A 14,023-nucleotide genomic window follows, 5' to 3' on the forward strand; every position below is an offset into this window, starting at 1 on the left:
GGCGCTGCTTTGATACTGTGGGAGCAGCGCCCTGATTGGAGGGAGCGGCCTCACTCGGCGCTCCCCAGCGCCCTGGAGGACTGCACATACTCTGACATAGCTGTCTTAAGACAGTTGGGTTAGAGGTTTCTAATTGTGCATGTCTGGCTGGCCATCATAAGACGGCCTGCTAAAGGGACCTGCGCACTATGAAAAGTGCCCAAACAACCGACCCTCCTCCCTGCTGCTGTCATTCAGCAGTGGCCCACCCCATCCTGATGCTCGATACAGGAAGGGAGGATGAAAAATACAATGGTAATGAATTACCATTTTATATTTTCTTCTTTGGAGGTAATTTCAGTAGGGCAACGCTCCAACGGAGGTAGCTGCCCCTGATCGAGACATGACAAAAAGGCGGAGAAATGGGACTAGAGGATAAATAGAATAGAGGGACACCCTGATGATGATCACCTGCCTAGCGAGGCCACAAATGGGAGTGGGGACACTAAATAGCGCAGCAAGTGATACTAACACGTGAGAGCCAGCTATACTGTATAAACAGAATGCCTGAGGCTTTTGTATACTACTGAGATGGTTGCAATTTCAATGTTTGTGTTTATTTTGTTAAAAAAAATCGTGAAGTGATTTAAAAAAAATCTGAGGTTTACATATTGGATCAAGCATTTGTTTTTCGTTTTTTTAAATGTAACCGTGCTTCGTCTTTGACTGGCGAGTTTGAGTATGGTAGCAATGGGTTAATGGCTGAATGTGAGTCTACAGTTGGATAAAAGGAATAAGTAAGTGTTGCTGGACGTGGATTATAACTGATTGATACTACATGTGGAGGCATTCATGGGTGAGTGTCTAAATGAATAATATGGCGTATGGATGGATACATTTTACTCCAATCTTACTGGCAGAGGCTTCAGACAGCAATAGTAATATTATGACAACATGTCAAAAGTGACACCTTTTTATTAGTGCATGTATATACTGGGCTACAATTATGCCAAGAATTCCCAAATATGCAAAGAATGATTATACTTATGCATTTTTATATTCCACCCATGTAGGAATTTGGGTTATTAGCGGAGAGGGGTGAAATCCTAACTCAAATAATTCACAAAATCCTTGTCAGAGTGAAGCATAAAAGTCACTAGATTAGCCTATGCTTACTCCTCTGGTACCTTGGCTCAAAAGCAGTCAGGCATAGCAGAGATGCAATGTGTAAAGTATTTTTTCAACACTCAAACAGTAATAAAGTGAAAATAAAACACAAGGAAAGTACCAAAGCAATTTAGAAAAATAGAGTTAATTTTAATAAATAAAACACTACTACTGTAGGAGACTGGCTTACTATATGGTGCTCACTTATGTAAGTTCAGCACCCTGCACTAATCCAGACAACCCTTATGGTGTTTTTAGTGGTCTTAGACAACCTTAGAAAGCTCTCTAAGTTGTAGCTGTTAGAGCAGCCTTCAGGGTTAGTCCAGGAGGAGTATAAAGCAGCTTGTTTTTAGCAGTACTAATCATATAGTGTAGGTTAAGTGAAAGAGAACCACACAGTGTAGTTATAAAAATATGTATTTATTATAAACACTCACTAACACATTGCAATATCTCCTACCCGGAGATATAATCATAATACACACAATACTATAGTAATAGAACACTTAAGTAGCACAAATACACAGTGGTCTCAAGGGGGAGACCTAACCATATACTAAGAAAGTGGAATGCCAACCACAACCTAAATAGAGACTGGACGTAGAAGACGTAGAAGAGTCGGGGACCCAAGGAACCACCCAAGGTATGTACCCCAGAACCCCACAGAGTCCGTGTGCAGAGTGGAAACACGACCCTGCGCTCAATACAAGTCAATGGGTAAGTCGTGTTTGCAGTTTTTAAGAAGAAGGAACCTTCCCAGAAGACCCTGAAGAAACCCCGTGGAAGATTGAAGGTTGGAGAGTCACCTTACCAGTGGATACCCCGGGAACCTGGATACCTACACCAGGGAAGCCAGGTGCATAGGTGCGAAGTGACGTCGGAAACCGCCGTAGACCACAATGGAGGACTTCAGTGAAGATGCCGCTAGCGAAGAAGGTGAAAGTGTTATATTCCATACTAGCAGCCCGTCCCGACGTTGTCCGGGAGCAATCAGGCTTCTGGGCCCCCGCCCGCCCCGACGTTGTCTCAGGCTTCAGGGCCCCCGCCCGCCCCGATGTTGTCCGTGGGTCCCCCGGAGCGCACCCGCCACTTTCAAGGCCCCCAATGAGCCGCACACGGGCCGCTTCACCTACCTCAGCCGCCGCTCCTCCCCGCCTGTCCGCCGCTCCTCACCGCCTGTCCGCCGCTCCTCACCGCTCCTCCCCGCCTGTCCACCGCTCCTCCCCGCTCTCATGTCCGCCGCTCCTCCTCGCGCTCCTGTACGCCGCTCCTCCCCGCGCTCCTGGTGTCAGCACGCACGTTGCGGCCGGCGCTACTTCCAAGGGACTACTTTTTTTTTAATCGTAAATATTTTAAAGAACGTATATTTTATTTTTTTATATAGCCTGTGTCCATCTGCAGACCCTGACAATTACAACGATGTATCGGGTGTTTGGATTGGTGCTGGGGTTCCTGAGTTTACCCGCCTCAAAGGTTCAAAGTTCTTTCTTTATGATAGTAGTATAGATATATATATATATATATATATATATATAAAGTCTAAACAGGAAGCCCCAAATTAAAGCAAAGCCACACGAAGTTCAGATCAGCACGTTTATTTGCATCCATTTCACTGCTCGCTCCTTGACAGCTTTCAGAGCAATATGCGGCCGGCGCTACTTCCAAGGGACTACTTTTTTTTAATCGTAAATATTTTAAAGAACGTATATTTTATTTTTTTATATAGCCTATGTCCATCTGCAGACCCTGACAATTACAACGATGTATCGGGTGTTTGGATTGGTGCTGTGGTTCCTGAGTTTACCCGCCTCAAAGGTTCAAAGTTCTCTCTTTATAATAGTAGTATAGATAGGTACCCCAATATAGGCTTGGGTGACATCCCAACCTTTCACCTTTATTCATCCCGACACTACATCCATAACGGGCTGCTAGGACTGACTCTTTACTTAGTTACAGTACTGCTTACAGAACGTGGGGTTTTCCCTGAACAATAGCCTCATACATTATGCATGAGGATCCTTGGATTCTTGGAATCTCAGCAGGACTACCATCTCCTGTATAATAACTATGTACAAGGTTCATTCCCGACGTCATCCTAAGTCCGACAGTGGCACAGCAAGGTAGAACCCCTGGGGATACGTTTGGGTATATAAGCATCACATCTTGCTGACCTAGTCAGAGTAGATCAGGACTTCCATGCCGATACACTGACACAAAACGCTGAAGCACCCTGCATGCAGATACTCCAGCTCGCAGTGGTCTGATTTCCTTGTGGGGGTGTCAAATCTGAAACCAGGACGGGGTCCCACAATTTCTCACTTCAGGTAATGGGGTTGACTCTATCCTAGAGGGAATCTTGGCTTAACACCTACACACATGCTAGGTACATTTAAGTACATCTAGTTAGGGTTGCATTGTAGGAGTACGCATTTTTATTATCATGTATTTAACTGTATTCATGGTTATAGCAAAATGGTAGAACTCTACCATCCTTTTACTTTCCTAGTGTTTCTAAACATTTATATCTGTTACTATCTAATGATTGTTTCAGCACACCTATTTTACACTAGAATAACCACTTTTAAATAAATACTTATTGAAAACGTTCCTACTGTTTATTCTGTGTATCTCTCCGAGACTAAGTGATCACGAGTGACTGAGCGAAAAGTAGTACACTGTTTCCACGGTCCTGAGGGATCAAGGTTGTCATGTTCAATAGTTGCCAAGACCTATTCTCTCCTTGGTAAGATGAGTTTCTCTTGGCACTGTGAGCTAGATGGTATACAGGCCAACATATCCGGGGTGTCTGGAATCAGTCTGGACACCAAGCCCGCAGTGTATGTTGTTCAAAAGCGCAGGTCCTGTAAAGGTTTCATAGGAACTACACACCATGCGCCCAACGTTGGTTTGCTACATATTTAACAGTCAAATCTGAGTAGTTCAGTCATGCCATTCTCAGAGACGCCCTACTCACATATCCTCAGAGACGTCTGGAGTGGGAGGGTACAAAATCTGCCACAGCTGAGTAGGCAAAATCCTGTGTATTGGCTGTTGGTTAATCAAGCTTGAAGGACACATTGTTCCTATCTGTGAATAACACTTTATCAGTTCCCTTGCAAGGCTCTTCTTACTAAAAACAATGACTGTACAGGAAGATACTGTGGTTCAACTAAATCTCTCAGGAGAAGAAGAAGATGCAGATGCAATACACATTTCAGAAAATGTTAGTACTGCTGTCGTAGCAAGCCCCAGACAGGCCTTCTAGTGCAAGGGATTCACCCTTCTTTACTCAGAGTCCTTAGACCAATAGTAAGAAGTTGGCACAGAAACTGGAATAGAAAAGACAGAGGTTATTAAACCTCATGAGGTGGAACTACATTCACACAACACCCTTTGGTATAGTATGAGGTAGCACACAGAGTGGAAGGAGCTGGGTCCTTTTATACCCACACAGGGGCTCAAAAGAAGGCGGTACAAGTACAAGCTCCTGTTCTTAGGCACATACAAGGTCATACAGAAAATGCACAGTCGACAAGTGGGAGGAGCTAACAGTTAGCTAGTTGGAGTAAACACATCCTGACAGTTACATGCTAGGGACAGCTGTATGCTCTTCTGAGCATGTGCAAAGTAGAGGAGACTAAACATATCTTGTCTCTAGGCAGATTTCAAGAGCAGTTGACAGGAAGGTAGGACAGAGCACATGGCATACAAAATGGCTGATAGAAATGCAAAATGGATTCCGTAAAACGGGCAAGATAGTCTCTAAATACGACATGTCTTCTGCTAATGTTTAACCCAATTACTGTTAAATTAACACAGACAACCCTTTCAGCATTTGCTGAAGACATTCATCTGTCTAGGGTAATCTGGATCTGCATCCTGTATATTGATATTTGTTTCGTTTCGTTTAGAAAACTTTATTTCGATTCATAAAACAGAATCATAAAAGTATGACATAGCAGTATTACACAATTTAAAAGAATCATGCAATTTATACCTAAACATTATTATTATATTGTCGTTACATGATTTACGAGTAAATTTAAAAGAAATCACATATATTTAAAAGAAAAAACATTTTAACAATAAAAATACAGTTTATATGAGTACCTAACTCTAAGCTATTTACATATGTAGGAAACAGCAATCCATAACAATAACCAAGATCTATTTCTGATACCGAGTGCTACTCTAATAAAACTAAGCACAGCGTTGCATATTGCTGGGGTTGATAATGAGAGTAAATGTTCATATCCCTCTTTATAATAACGAGATCCAAAAGTTAACCGAATTGGTCTAATAAATCTACTTCTTGGATCTTTGTACAGGGAACAAAAAAGTACAAGATGAACAGTGTTTTGAGAGACTTTGTTGTTACAAGCACACAAGGGTAAACTCTCACACCAGCCCACTTGCTTTGGAAAAGCAAATAAAAAAAGCAGTGTGTTAAGACGAAATCTAGTTAAATAAAAGCGCCATTGTGTCTGCCCTATATATGAAAGGTTAGGTTGGTGCTGCAACTTTCCCCTATGGTAGATCGCTCTCTCACTGTTTCTCAGCACACCTAGATTGGTGCGATAAGCCTCTTTAATTAATGGCTTAGTCTCAGTTCCAATAGTTTCAACATTCGAAAAAATATAGCCCAAACCTATCTTAGAGAGGGTTTCCCTGACATATAATAGCCATGGGATCTTATCGAAATGCTCAAGCTTGAGGCAGTCTTGTAGTATTTCCTTAGTGAGTTTCAGATCATCAGAACACCAAACCTTGCTCCAAAGCAGCAAAGTGGAGACATGGATGGTATCACTCACAAATTCAAGACCCACCTCAGTATGGCAAAAGATGTTAGAAGTACCTGTTGGGACACATAAAAGGCGTTTTATAAACTTATTTTCCATAATTTGGATATTGTTACAGGATTGAGTAGCCCACTCTCCCGCACCGTATGTTGCGACTGGGATACATTTAGCTTTGTATAGGGATTTTAAATCTGCAACCGGCTTCTGACCCAATTTGCTAGAAAAACGGAAGATGGCCTCAACAGTTTGGGTAGCCTTTTGCACACGGGCTGATATTAGAGTATCCCAGCTAAAGGTTTTATTAAATAAGTTCCCCAGATAATTAAAACTATCAACTTTCTCAATGATTGAGTCCTTCACCACGAGCCTGCGAGATTTTACCCCTTTCGGGCCGCAGACCATAGCGAAGGAATTTGAGAAATTGACCCTTAGATCTAACCCCTGCATAAAGGTTTCAAAAGCATTTAAGCAAATTTGCATGCTATTGGCAGTTAGGGTCATTAAAACCGTGTCATCCGCATAAGATAACATCGGTATACGTTTACCACTTACCTGGGGAAAATCAGCACAACTTTCTAACAGGAAGGCTTCCAAACCATTGGTGTACACCAAAAACAAGAAGGGGGCCAATATGCACCCCTGGCGAACCCCCTCAGTCGATGGTATGGACTTTGTCTTCTCCCCTGCAGGGCCAAATCTGATCCTTACTGTTGTGGCAGTGTGGAGTCTGCGAAGTAGTGTGATCAACGCCTCCTCAAACCCCATAGACTCCATTATTTGCCAGAGTTTATTTCTACATACAGTGTCGAAGGCACTGGATAAGTCCATGAAAGCCAAGTGGACACAGCCACGCTTGGCTCTCATGTACTTACCCATGATTAGTGCCAAATTTAGGCACTGCTCAGTAGTGCCTTTTCCCCGCCTAAACCCGTATTGGGATTCAACAATAATACCATTCGATTCTGCCCAGGTTTCTAAGCGAGCCAGGATCACCCTACCCATTAGTTTACAGGACGCATCTATTAGCGATATTGGTCTGTAACAGCAGAGGTCACGTTTGTTACCCTTTTTGAAAATTGGGACCACTACAGCCTCTTGCTATGATGTCGGAATGCGACCTACCACAACTGCTTTAAAGAAAAGTAATAAAAGTGGTGCCCACACAACTGTGTTATATTTAAAAAAGTCCAAAGGCACCGAGTCCGGCCCTGGAGCTTTCAATGAAATACCCTTACTAAGTGCAGCCTCTACCTCAGGGAGAGTCAGTGAGAGGCTAAGCATGTTTGCTGACTCCCTCTTTGTGTCGCAAAGCCCCTCGAGGCTAGTTACGAGGTGAGTCCCTTTTGGGTTAAAAAATTTCCCATAGTGTGCCTCCCTGGATGTGCACCTGTAGGGTGTCCTTTTCTTCACTTTTTAGGAAAGGGCGATTTATGACCTCCCAAAAAAGTTGCCTATCCTTTAATTCTGAGGCTTTGCCCAAATCATCCCATGCCTGTCTTTTTAAGTCAGTTTTACGCTTAATGATGGCATCTCTATAGACTTTCCTTGCCCTTCTAACCAGAGCCCTATCCCGAGGTACTTGGCATAATGCCTTCGTTTGGCTCGATTGCGCTCTGGAACATTCTGAGTCGAACCATTTACAGGTAATCCCCTTTTTCCCTCCCGTAGGTTTCAGGAGATGAGAAGCCACATTGCCTAAAAGAGATTCGAAATGATCAATTATTACCTCTGGCTCATTTGAGGGCGTTAGTCAGGCTTCTAACCTTTGTTTATTTATCTTAAAAATCTCCAGCTCTAAAAGTCTTGCGTCTACCTTGTCCCACCTTAGGGTAACCCCCTGGTTCTGACTAAATTTAATTGGGTGTTCCACAATCTGCATTCTCTTAAAAACAGGGCACAGACTCAGAATAAGTGGATTGTGGTCACTTGCTGGGTTAACCTCAATCTGGAAATCATTGATAAGGTAAGTGTATTTTCTTGAGACCTAGGCAAAATCAATCACACTCATCTGGCCTCCCGCGCCATGGAAAGTAGGGATACTCAAGAGTCTTGAAAAACTAGACATATCCAGGGCACAAAGATCATGAATTATTATAATATTGTTTAAGGCCTCACCTTGTTTTGAGTGCTTAAAATGCGCAAACGGCTGGTCATTTAGGTCTAACAGGCCACAGACTCTTGAACCACTAAATTTACACAAACAACAATTAAAATCACCTACCCACATAATAAAAAGAGGAAATATGGTATTAGTTACTTTCGCAATCTCATCCTGTAATTTTTGTATGACCACTGTAGTTTGGGGATCAAATATATTATAATACCAGTTGATTAAGAGCAAGAGGACCGAAAATAAGTCCTTAATAACAAGCAATTGAAACCAAGGGCATTCCGCCAGTGTATCAGGTTTTATCATATCATGCTTTATAGAAATGGCTGCCATAAGACCACCCTTGGCTCTTCCAGCTTGTGAGGGTTCTGCTGGGACATTAAAAGATTGGTAACCCTCCAAACTAGGGGACCCCCTGCTCCATGTCTCCTGGAGACAGACTATATCAAAGGATTCCATAAACTTTAACCATGCCGGATCCTCTAGCCTCCGTGAGAGACCAGCTATATTCCACGAGATCAGGCGGAAGGAATAACCCTCAGCCAGGCTGTCTAAATCCCCCACGTATGTTGTAGTTTGAGTTTGGGGTACATCATTAGCTCTCGGGGTTACTGCCAATGGACTAATATCTACATCCAATGAGACAGATTCTACCTGTTTGGAGATAGCACTCTCGCCCTGTGGTAAGATGCAATCAGTATGCATCAAATCACCTTTCTGGTGCCCAGTTGGCGTTGATGGTCAATCCACCATCTCCAGACAGCTGTATCTGTTCATAGTTGGAATTCCTCTCCAGTTATCCCTGAAAGATGGTTCTTGTGTAAAATATCTGCTGGAATTTCCTCCCCAGTCCTCCCTGGTAGGGTGTCTGATGGGATTACCTCCCCAATCCTCCCACTCTCTTCCTAGCGCTCGTTGGCCTACTCTATGCCAGTTCTGTTTGTATGCTAAGTCATTGTGGGTCTCAGAGGGATAAAAAAAGGATAGCCGTTTTGTGTCTATACCTTCATTGGTGTTTCGGGGGCCCCATGAGCAGATGTGATTCACTGTGCGAGGATCCTTAAAATTAACCAAAATACAGTCACCCTGAGTTGACTTCTTTCCATGGCCCACCCAGGGAACTCTGCGAACCGTTATGATCTGACTCGACCAGTAAGGTGGTAGTGGTCGGTTCTTATTGAGCCAGTGTTGGACCTTGTTCATTAATGCCCAGGGAGGTTCATCTGTGATGTTTAACAACTCCGGGACACCAGTCAACACTACCACAAAGGGACTAGCCTCAGGGGGAAGATTAGCAGGGAGTCTACTGTTGGACACTCCTCTATTGGAATCCCTATTGACATTCATCAGGGGTACTGTGGGGGTATTACTGATCACCCTGTTCTGCACAACAGGTTCTTTGGGTTTTCCATTAGTTTTCTTCTCTACTACTATTGCAGGGGTTTTCGGTGTTACAGTATTCCCTCCAGCCACTGTTTTTGTTACTTGTGGGACCGCAGATTTATCGACAAGTAGTTTATTTCCCCCTGGCTTTGATATCCCCGGTGTTAATGGGTTTTTCCTTTTTGAGAGAGTAACTAATTCAGCTAGGTGTTTTTCAATATGCTGTAAACTAGTTTCTAGCGGGGAAAGACAGGATTTAATTAACTCTCCCACTTTTGTTAGAAATTGGTTTTCTACCATTTTTTCGTTTTCATTTTCTCCCCCTATCGAGATAGTTAAAACATCAGTGGTCGCATTTCCCGAAGGCTCAATTATGGCAGGATTTAATAAGTTGATGTTTCTATTTTCCCCCGCCTTCTGCGCAGATTTTTCTGGGTTAATTCCCTGGTGCTTGGCCAACACATGAGCCCTCTTGACCCTTTTATTTTTCTGTTTATCCCTTTTTTTCTTTACAGCGCCCTCCCTGTTTCCTCTCAGCTGTCTTGTTACCTCTGGTGTAGTGTGCAGTGATAAATCTGGAGTTTTTTCAAGTTCTAAACTGATTTGGGAGTCAGACAGAAGTTCCGATGCCGATAAGTCCACCACATTTGGTACGCTATGCATGTCAACGCGAACCTCTGTCGAGGGAGGTTTACTAGTCTGATCAATAGTTCTAACAGTGGCAAGGTGGCCCAAGGAAGATCTTTTTTGGAAAGCAACTGCTAGATCTTGGGATACTCTGCGTTCAAGGTCGGCAATACCCTGATCGATAAAAGAGTTTGCCCTTATGAGAAAATTATCTATAGGTCCAACTATCTGACCCCCTTCAGCAGCAGTTTTACTCCTACTTCCTCATGTAGTCATGATTCACAGATGAGGATATGCTATTCCAGGCAAAAGCTTATGTGTAAATCGGAACAATTTTCAGATACAAGTTACTACAAGCGTGAGACGTACATACAGTTCTTTATAAAATATGATGGAAAAACTTAGAGGGTGGGCCCGGTCCGGTCTTACACGGTCTCTAACGGGCTACAACGGGCCCGCCCTTGGCCCGGGCTTCGCCCCGGTCTTCGTCCTGCACGCGTCCCGTGTAACGCGGGAGTGACCAGTGTTATATAGAAGACAAGGGGCAGGAAGAGGACCCAGGTGCGCTGGATGATGATGCGCAGAGACTGCTGGTTCTCGCAGTCCCACTCCTCAATCCCAGTCCTCGAGTTAACAGAGTTCCAGCAAGGTATGGCAGGTCTTAGCCCCAAATCGGCAAAAATACGATCACAATGTCCCTTTTAAAATGATGCAAGGACTCGGGAAAAGCTGCGGCAAGAAATCACGGCGGCGAGCATATAGAAAATGTCATTGCTTAACATTTGCTGTTCTTTGGTAACACTTCTCTTGGCAGGTGTACAAACAGTAATGCACATAGAGCAAATCATGAGACCACATTGTATACAAGTACAGCATTTAAATAGTATCACCAGTAGTATACATAGAAAAGTCAGTAGTTTCCAGCCCCAAGTAACAAAGAGTGTCCATATCCAGTTTGAAAATGTCCATGTACCAGTCTCTGAGTGAATGTCTCCAGCAATCTTATGCAGTTTAGAAATTGCGTCATAAACTGAAGGCGAATGGTCAGGTATATAGACACAGCAGCTGCTTCCGATGATGCGGCATGCACCACCACGATCAGCCAAGATCACATCGAGCACTATCGGATTTTGGAGTGCTACAATTCTTGCAATTTGCAGTTCTTCTGTAATGTTCCCAAGTGCCATAGCTGTCTGATTGGTGACAGCTTCCACTACACGAGTCAATCGTCTGTTCTTTCTACTATTTAATGCAGCACCCACGAAGAAGAACACACCCAAATTGAAATCAACATATTGTTGCAGGGCGGTGTCTGTCTGGTCAATCTCATCAGTACTTGTTGTCCGTTTATATCTATTCCTTGAAATATCATTATACAGTTTCAGGTCAAGATGATATGGTGCAGGTGCTAAAAACACAGGGGGTAACAAAAATGATATGTAACATACCCCTGACCATCCAACAGGTAATTGGTAATATCCTTTATTACCACACACAAAATAGGTGTTATGTGACGCTACAAAACTGCTATTGTTGAAATCTCCTGGAAAGCTACAGGCACTGGCAATCTTGCTCGTGTTTTTAAACTTGCTTATTTGCAAATTTTTAGAATTGTACTGTTTGTTACCTGTTCCTGGTGTCCCTGTTCTGTCGCGGCTTGTGCCGTTTGAGCGGAGGGGTCAACACCATCCCTACGAGTGACTCGCTTCCTGAATTGAGCAGGGTCAGCGCTCTAGGGCCATCCCACCACTGTTGCGGTCCCGCCCACTTTTTCTTTATCTAGAAGTGCGCCGAGCGGACGCGCGCAGTTGAAATCTCCTGAGGAAAGCTACAGGCACTGGCAATCTTGCTCGTGTTTTTAAACTTGCTTATTTGCACATTTTTAGAATTGTACTGTTTGTTACCTGTTCCTGGTGTCCCTGTTCCGTCGCGGCTTGTGCCGTTTGAGCGGAGGGGTCAACACCATCCCTACGAGTGACTCACTTCCTGGATTGAGCCGGGTCAGCGCTCTAGGGCCATCCCACCACTGTTGCGGTCCCGCCCACTTTTTCTTTATGTAGAAGTGCGCCGAGCGGACGTGCGCAGCGGCGCGCCGGCAGCGCTCCCGGCCGACTCCAGACGCCAGGTAACCTGCACTTTTCACTCTTCCTATTCTTTCTTTCCCCAGCCCTCTACCCCCCTGGGCTGTTACCCACAATGGGTATTTTTTTTTTTATTTTTTTTTTATTATAAACTTTTATTCGGTAACCATGCGAGCACACAGCTTTCCGCCTACAACCCAGGGGCTGGCAGCAAACTAGCACCATGTCAATACAATATGCAGTTCCATTGGTCCTGAATGGGAGAAAGGTAGAAATTATGCTAAACATGTCTCCGGCGTCATCTGATCCAGTTGCCCGAGACTCAACTAAAACAACAACATTATCATGCATGGACGCCTTTGCCCCAAGTCATTACCCTCCGGTACCACAGGAGGGTGAGCTCTGCTTTCGCCAGTGCTGTATTGGTAGTCTCTTTTGGTGCGCGCATTCGTCTACGTGATCTAATTCTAACTTCCCTAACCCAACTTGCCCACCACCCCCCTTCCCTCCCCCCCAACTACCTGTGCGCCTCGTCTCATGTGTTACTGCCTTCTCAACGTTATATGTCACCAGCCTCAGCCAATCCTCTCATTCTCCCCCCACCCCTCCAGTCTCTCATTCACTCTATGTTCCTAACCCTAAAAGTGCCCCCTGCGTGCAGTCTATGTGTCTTTGATCTCTAGTGGCAGCGTTACCCGGGTGTCCCTCCCACCTGGCACCTCCCTGAAACTTGATATAATCTAGTCATCATTGTCCCCCCCCTCTTCCTGCTGCTCCTCTGTCTCCTCCTGATCCTCAACCGTGTCGTTCCTATTCGAGTTGTATGCCAGGTATTGGTCCCAGAAGTTCCGCGGCCTGCTCACAGGCGGCAAGAGTTCACTATACAGCTGGGATTGTGTGCAACTGTACAACATAGCCCTTTCCCATCCTTTTTTAGTTGGGAGTGGGCCGCGCATCTAACACATTGCTATAGCTCTCCGCGCCATAATTAACCCTATGCCAGCCAGGCGACGCGCAGCTGGGGGTAAGACTCTGGTATGACCCAGCAGAGCCAATGCCGGGTCCACCGGGAGCTCCAGCTCCAGGATCCGCCCCAGCTCGAGGAAGACCTCTTCCCAGAAATTGTTTATCCCCGGGCAGGTCCAAGCCAGATGTAGGAAGTCCGCCACTGGCGCACTGCAGCGCTCACATTCCGGCGTCTGCCGGAGCCCATATCTGTGCAAGCGTTCCGGAGTGTAATACACTCTCTGTAAAAATTTAAACTGAACAAGCCTATGCCTAGCATTCAGCGACACCCGTTGCGTGTTCTGGCAGCAATATTTCCACATGTCGTCACTTATCTCCGTCCTTAAGTCTCGCTGCCATGCCTGACGGGCCTTCGAGGGTTCTTGTGTGCGGTGACACTGCCCCATCCTGTACAGTCGTGTTATCATCTTGCCGCTTGCCTGTGTTTTTATTACGTAAGTCAGTTCTGGTAGTTCTACTGGTTCCTCCAGAGCCGGCCCCAGCAGCTCCTGTAGTGCCGCACGGACTCTATGCAGGTGGAAACGGTGCAGCTGCGTCGTAGCGATCTGTGGTAGAGCAACCTGTTCCCAGGTGACTACCTTCCCATCCTTGAACAGGTCCCCCAGCTTGTGTATGCCCAGCTGACTAAGGGCTCGCGTGACCCCCTTTTCTCGCAGCGGTGGAAGCCACATGGCCCATTCTATCGGGACCAGGGGGGAATACATCAGCGGGCAGCCATGGCTTCTGTTCAAAGAGTGCCATGCGTGATTCGTACTTGCAATAGAGTCCAGAGCGCCAACCCGTCGCGTGGCCGGTTCGAATACCGTGGCCGCTGGCTGGAGGGGTTTCGCAAAGAGCGTCTCCAGAATCAC

General features: G+C 45.1%; 1 protein-coding gene across 1 annotated transcript in view; it reads left to right on the forward strand.

The window, feature by feature from the left end:
* The window catches only part of IDUA (alpha-L-iduronidase), a 1,961,268-nt gene that overhangs the window by 730,776 nt on the left and 1,216,469 nt on the right, over positions 1–14,023 (forward strand). The window lies entirely within an intron of this gene.

This window comes from Lissotriton helveticus, chromosome 2_1, assembly GCF_964261635.1.
Source record: "Lissotriton helveticus chromosome 2_1, aLisHel1.1, whole genome shotgun sequence".
In the NCBI taxonomy this organism is placed as follows: domain Eukaryota; kingdom Metazoa; phylum Chordata; class Amphibia; order Caudata; family Salamandridae; genus Lissotriton; species Lissotriton helveticus.